Source organism: Bufo bufo, chromosome 4 (assembly GCF_905171765.1).
Source record: "Bufo bufo chromosome 4, aBufBuf1.1, whole genome shotgun sequence".
Taxonomy (NCBI): Eukaryota; Metazoa; Chordata; class Amphibia; order Anura; family Bufonidae; genus Bufo; species Bufo bufo.
Genome location: NC_053392.1, coordinates 609,303,286 through 609,310,682, shown reverse-complemented (window position 1 = coordinate 609,310,682; position 7,397 = coordinate 609,303,286).

The window sequence follows — 7,397 nt, the reverse complement described above, 5'->3', positions numbered from 1 at the left end:
ATATTCGAAATTACGAATATATATCACTATATTCTAAATATTCACGAATTCTCAAAGTACTGATATTCGCGATTAATATTCGCTATTCGAATATTCACGCCCAACACTGTTCATCACACCTTGGGGTCTGTATGAGTGGATCAGAATACCCTTTGGCTCTGCGCCAGCTGAATTTCAACGCAGCATGGAAACTTGTCTAATGGGACTGAGGGATGAGGTCTGTCTGCCATACCTAGATGACAACCTGGTTCACAGCAGATCATTCCAAGAACATGTGGAACATATCCGGTTACTACTGCAACGGTATCAGAAACATGGGGTCAAGTTAACAGCGACGAAATGTGAACTATTCCAAAACAAAGTCAGATTCTTGGGCAAGATTGTGTCCAAAGAAGGCCATTCCATGGATCCAGCAGACATTGCGCCTGTGCTAGCCTTTAAGAACAACCAACCAAGGACTGTTGGAGAACTCAGGAAGTTATTAGGATTCATTTCCTACTATCATCATTACGTCCAAAACTTTTCCAGGATTGCAAAACCCCTCTATGAATTACTATCGGCGAATACAACGCCTACCAGAACGTCAGTACCGGCTAGCCAACCCAAGAAGAAGATGAAGCCATCACCAAAACTAAAAGGTCTACTACCTTCTTATCAGTCTATAGTCTGGACTGACCACCACCAGATAGCACTGAACCGGCTTATTGAGGTCTTAACTCATCCTCCAGTTATGGGTTACCCGGACTACAGCAAATCCTTTGTTCTGCACTGTGATGCCTCGCAAGAAGGACTAGGAGCTATGTTGTACCGAGAGTAGGAGGAAAACTTAAAAGTAATTGCTTACGGGTCTAGGACTCTCACACCTGCCAAGAAGAACTATCACATGAATTCAGGAAAACTAGAATTCCTAGCGATGAAGTGGGCCATATGTGAAAGGTTCCGAGACTACCTATACTGCTGTCCATCCTTCGTAGTCTATACTGACAACAATCCACTAACTTATGTCCTAACTACGGCTAAACTAAATGCAACAGGCCACCGATGGGTTGCAGAACTAGCTGACTTTAATTTCACTATCAAGTATCATTGAGAAAAGAGAAATGCGGATGTACTCTCTCGTATGCCACTAAGTCCTGAACAATACATGCAACAGTGTTCGCAAGAAGTTGACCCCAAAGTCATCAGTTGCATGACCCAAGCACTTCAAGTACGACAGAAAGAAGAAACGACTTGGCTGTGTCCAATAACCATCGCAAATACAATGTCAACAATAGATGATACCCAAAAGAATCCCAAAAATAGAAAGAAAGACGGTCCAGCTTCACTGAAAATACTTGAGGCTTTATTTAATCCCGTGCAGATAAAAACCAACATACAGCAATTCAGAAAATCGACCGGTTTCGGATCACTATAGATGCGGATCCTTAGTCATGATGTGCATCAGTAGGAGGTGAGATCGAGACTTGCGGCAGAAACATTTTTTATTTTAGCAAAACATTTTTTATTTAGCAAAAAATGTTTCTGCCGCAAGTCTGCATTTTGCTGCGGTTCACAATGGCAACACAGATAGCATGTCAGTACAAGGAGTAGAAAGGGTTAATAGACCAAGCAGAGGCGGTGACCACAAGAAAAAGCTGCTCAATCGTGAGTGCTTCTGGATTTTCAAATTAGGTTCACGGATACCATCAGGATTGAACCGGCGTCATGATACTATTCTACATTACTAATATTTTAACTTCTTTTTATTATTGTAATCTGTAGATTTTATCTTATTTCTTTATGTCTTTTGGCATGTTGTAATTGTTATGTACTTTATTTGTGGAGGATGTCATCAGGAGGTGTGTCTTGTACCTGATTGCGATCACCTGTTCTTGGTGGTCTACTATTTAGTCTCGATCTCACCTCCTACTGATGCACATCATGACTAAGGATCCGCATCTATAGTGATCCGAAACCGGTCGATTTTCTGAATTGCTGTATGTTGGTTTTTATCTGCACGGGATTAAATAAAGCCTCAAGTATTTTCAGTGAAGCTGGACCGTCTTTCTTTCTATTTTTGGGATTCGTTGTGCGCCTAAGGTTCAGGGCGAGGTCCGGGCTCCTGGCTTCCTGTGGATGAGCGCGACATTCTCCAGTGTATACCCAAAAGAAGGTAGCTCAAATACCTAAAGAGACCATAAAGACAGCACAAAAAGAAGACTCAGTGAACGGTCCAGTGTGGAAGTACAAAAATCAAAACAGGTTCCCATCAAAGCAGGAACGACAAGGTGGACCGCTTGAGCTCTTCATACTAATGAAGCAATGGACCAAATTATACCTCGACGAAGATGGAATCTTGAGACGGAAAACACCCTCAGGTTCTCAACTAGTGTTACCCAAGCTGTATCATTCATTGGTGTTAAGAGAATTGCATGAAGAAATGGGTCACCTCGGAGTTGAAAGGACTGTAAACTTGATCAGAGAAAGATTCTTTTGGCCACACATGCAGAGAGATGCTGAGCAATACAATAACCACCTCTGCGCCTTTCTGAAAGTCAAACGCCCTAATAAGCCTACCAGAGGTCCATTGAACAATATTGTCACCACTTATCCCTTTCAGATGATCTCCATCGACTTCCTCCATCTGGAAACATGCAAAGGAGGTTATGAGTACATATTAGTAGTAATAGACCACTTCACCAGGTTTGCTCAGGCCTACGCGACCAAAAACAAGTCAGCAAAGACTGTTGCCGATAAGATATTCAGTGACTTTGTCTTGAAGTTTGGATTTCCTACCAGAATCCACCATGACATGGGAAAATAATTTGAAAACCAGTTATTCTTGGCATTAGGAAAACACTGCCACATTCAGAACTCCCACACGACTCCATATCATCCAGAAGATAATGGACAATGCGAAAGATTTAGTCGTACTCTGTTGTCTATGCTTCAGACCCTGTCGCCAGATTCCAAGAAAGACTGGAAGAACTCATTTGCTCAGGTAATACATGCCTACAACTGCACCAAAAGTGAAGCTATGGGGTATTCTCAATTTTTCTACTGTTCGGGAGATCTCCAAGATTACCGATAGACAGCATGTTTGACACCCCAGTCACGGAAAAATATAAGAATCACTCTGAGTATGTAAAAACGTGGACAGATAGGATGACTGAAGCCTATCAGGTTGCTTCAAAGGTAGCTACCCAAGCTGCGCAAAGAGGAAAAGAGCACTATGACAGAAAAACTCATGGAGTAGAACTCTCACCTGGCAGTAGAGTCCTTTTAAGAAACCTTACTGGAAGAGGAGGACCAGAAAAACTGAGATCATTCTGGGAAGATGCTGTACATGTGGTCCTGAGGAAAAAAGTGTGAAGATAGCCCAGTGTATGAGGTAAAGGCAGAAACTAAAAAAGGCCGAACAAGAATTCTGCACCGCAATTTGTTATTGCCTTGCGATTACCTACCCGTCGACCAAGGTCAACAGATACCTTGCAGACCTAGTACCAGAAGGCGAGGCTAAGTTTGAAAGACTCCTCAAGCAGCCACACAGACATCTGAGGGTATATCAGAAGATGAATCGGATCTTGAACAAGAACAATGGAGATCGTTCATCCCTGTAACCCAGAGAGATCACACAAGGGAAGACATAGAACTGAATCCTGAAGCAGCGGAGTTCTACCCTTGCCAGTTGGAAACGAGTGAGAAAAGTACAGAGGAAGCTACAGAGGATGTTACAGAGGAAATTACAGAGGAAGCTACAGTGGAAATTACAGAGGACGAGCCTGTGATTCAACCTGAACACACTACATGTCCATAAGGAAACAGAGAAGAAGAAAACTCTTCACCAGAAAAAACAGCAGAGACAGTTGACATCGACAAAGGCGAGTTCGAGGACGCTTCGGATGCCTTTCCGCTAAGCAGGATAATGCCCAGCAGGAACAGGAGACAGCCGAAAGTTCTGACTTGCGACACTTTGGGTCAACCCTGTAGTGTTGCCAGGAATGCAGCAGTACAGGTCATAGACTGTGTTTATACACCACCGGTTTGCCCTAGCTGGTACCTAAGTCCAGATTGTTTTGCTGAGGACTTTAAAAGTTGGTAACCGTATCCATGCCTATAATGCTATGGTTTATTAATGTCTACTTATGTTGAAAATGTTAGATGTTATGTTCTGTGGTTAACAAAAGGAAATTTATTGCACTCTTACTGCAGACATTCCAGATAAAATAGCTTCAAGTGATGGAACTAGGTAGAAGGGAAAGTCGGCCAACAACAACAAAAAGTAGAGAATAATAGGTGGTTATGCTATACTGTATTGGTACCATATCATGGATATTCCACCTTATTAAAAGAAAAAAGGACAGAAGCAATAGGGTGTCCCCCAGTTCTCCATCAACTCTTGTCTTCACAATGACATACACAAACCTGTGTTAAAGAGGTTTCTTAATAGTTGGCTATATGCAACAATATTCCACCAGGCTTCATAGCGCTGTGGACCTGGTGGGAAGCTGTGACATAACTGGGAGTAGATGTCGCAGGGAGGACGGTTCCTCAAGTAATTGTATTACTATTTAACCTTGGCTCCCAATGGTTGTTGGGAGATGAGAAAGAGAATAGTTCTTATACTAAAGTCTGCGTATGTCGGGGACGAGATACGAGATACAATTTTGTGGGGGAGAGTGTAAGGTATGTAAAAATCAGGTACCCCATAAAAAATTAACTAATACATATTACATTCCCAGCTTCAGCAATCCAGGAGTATAGCTGTGGTAATAGAAAAGTCAAACTCATGGCATTTCTATTAAATCACCAGTAGATGGCAGCAGAGTGTTTAAAGCCTGAATGACGAGCACAGTTTCATATAACACTGCTAAATGCAGGTATAACTAAGAGACAGACCTTTTGTTCCTGGGGGGGCAGAATACACAGTTGCTCTTCTGCCTACCTGACTGAAGGTCATGCTTGTCATTGTAAAAAATGTTTCAATGAAAGCATTTCTGGTTTCACCCAGCCCACTCCCTTAGCACATTGGAATTATTGACCATACTTTCAGCATATGTGCAACACAAGACAAGTGCAAAATCGACTCGTTTCGGGTCCCAAGTTAACGATCCTTACTCATTATATACCGCATCAAATAAAGGATATCTTTTTACCTGAAGCTGGATCCTCTTACTTTTTGCACAAGATATATTTTGCAGTACAAAGAGAATGTTATGCGTTCACTTCTGGCCTGAGTCTTCAATCTACACTTTCACTGCACCAAACCCCAGGGAATGACAGCCCAAAGGAGAGTATTGTGACACAGCACCTTATCAGGGCCACTACCACTCCCATCCTCTGCACCAGCTCCTCAGGGGCTCGCTGCAATCATACCTCCCAACTGTTGAACAGCTGAAGGAGGGACAAGATCTATCTTTACACTTAGCCGCACTTCTAACTGCGCCCACTGCCTATCTATACTCGCCAAATCCTGCCCAGTCCTTTTTGTGCCCTCACACACCAGTTCTGACCTTTTAATGCTTGGACTGGGGGAAAATGTCTGTATGGTGGGAAGTAACTGGCTCAGTGATAGAAAACAGAGGGTGGTTATTAATGGTACACACTCAGATTGGGTCACTGTCGCTAGTGGGGTACCTCAGGGGTCAGTTTTGGAGAGGTCACCGTCACTAGTGGGGTACCCCAGGAGTCAGTATTGGAGGCGGCTCACCGTCACTAGTGGGGTACCACAGGGGTCAGTATTGGAGGGGTCACTATCACTAGTGGGGTACCCCAGGAGTCAGTATTAGAGGCGGCTCACCGTCACTAGTGGGGTACCCCAGGGGTCAGTATTGGAGGAGGGTCATTGTCACTAGTGGGGTACCACAGGGTTCAGTATTGGGCCCTATTCTTTTTAATATATTTATTAATGATCTTGTAGAAGGCTTGCACAGTAAACAGAGGACAGTATACTGTATGTGTGTGTGTATATATATATATATATACTAGCAGAGGGACTCGGCTTCGCACGGGTATATTTCATCTATTTCAATGAATGTTTGTGTGTCGTTAAAAGATATTGACAGTATCCACTATAAAAGTGACATCTACAGTACCTCGCCCCTTTAACAGTGACCTCCACAGCGGCCTGCCCCTTAACAGTAACATCCACAGCCGCCTGTCCTCTTAACAGTAACATCCACAGCGCCCTCCCCTTTAACAGTGACCTCCATAGCGGCCGCCCCTTTAGTAGTGACCTCCACAGTACCCCGTCTCATTAACCGTGATTTCCACAATAACCCGCCCCCTCAACAATGACCTCCACAGAGCTCCGTTCTCTTAAAATGTGAGCTCCACAACACCCCGCCCCCTTAACAGTGACCTCTACAGCACTCTGCCCCTTAACACTGACCTCCATAGTGCAGTGACCAGGATGCAGGTACGCTGACGCCACTTCAATGCAGTGGCTGGGTCAGGTGGATAATAGTCTGTATTTTGTTTGTGACGCCAATTGCAGCGTGCGCAGGGTACTATCACAGGGCCCTCCCAAGGTTTCATAACGCACGTCCCAGGTTAGGAATGCCAGAGTGGTGTAATGGCTTATAATGTCTCCATAGGTGGTGGTAATTGTGTCAACGGTGTCTCCTACCTGGGTACGGCTGGACTCCTGGCTCACTTGCAATAAATTGAGTGTAGTGATAGTAGGAGTAATCGAGGGATTTTGTAGCAGAAATTGATGTCCAGACCTTTAGATGAAGTTCAAACTTTTATTTACTGAAGATAACTTGTATCCAAACCGTATACAGCTTTGGTCTTTGGTTCCAGCAGGTTTTGGAAATGGTTGGCAGGGAATAAATCTAAGACTTTACTCACAGATAGGCTCTCAGCGAATACTTTCGTCCTGGAACTCTGGAGGTTGTCTGCTTTCTTGTCATCCAGCTGAGGCTGCAGGGCTCAGTCTGGGTATGTGATCAATGTCTCAGCCGAGACAAGATCCTGGCTTTCTTCCCTATACAGGGGGATCTCCTACACACACACACTACCCCTAGCAGGGGGTGGGCTACACTGAACTTAACTTCCTTCTCCACCCACGGTGCAGGATGTGGGAACAGCCCACACCTACACAGAGGGGGAGCTAAGCTGGAATGAACCATTCCAGCCTAGATATACTAAACTGAAACTAAATCCTTACCAACGTGTTGCTGCCACCTGCTGGTCAACCTGGAAAATTATAACAATTATTGTATTTAATACAGTGTTTAGATGCACAGTTGTGAAGACATGAACAAAATCATATCAGATGACAAGGTAAAGGCTCTTAACAGATAGTAGCGGGGTAGAGGAGTGTCGTAACACAACTCTGGGGTGTAACATTAGCGGACCGTCCCCTTAACTATGACCTCCACTATTCCCTTCCCCCTTAACAGGGACCTCTACAG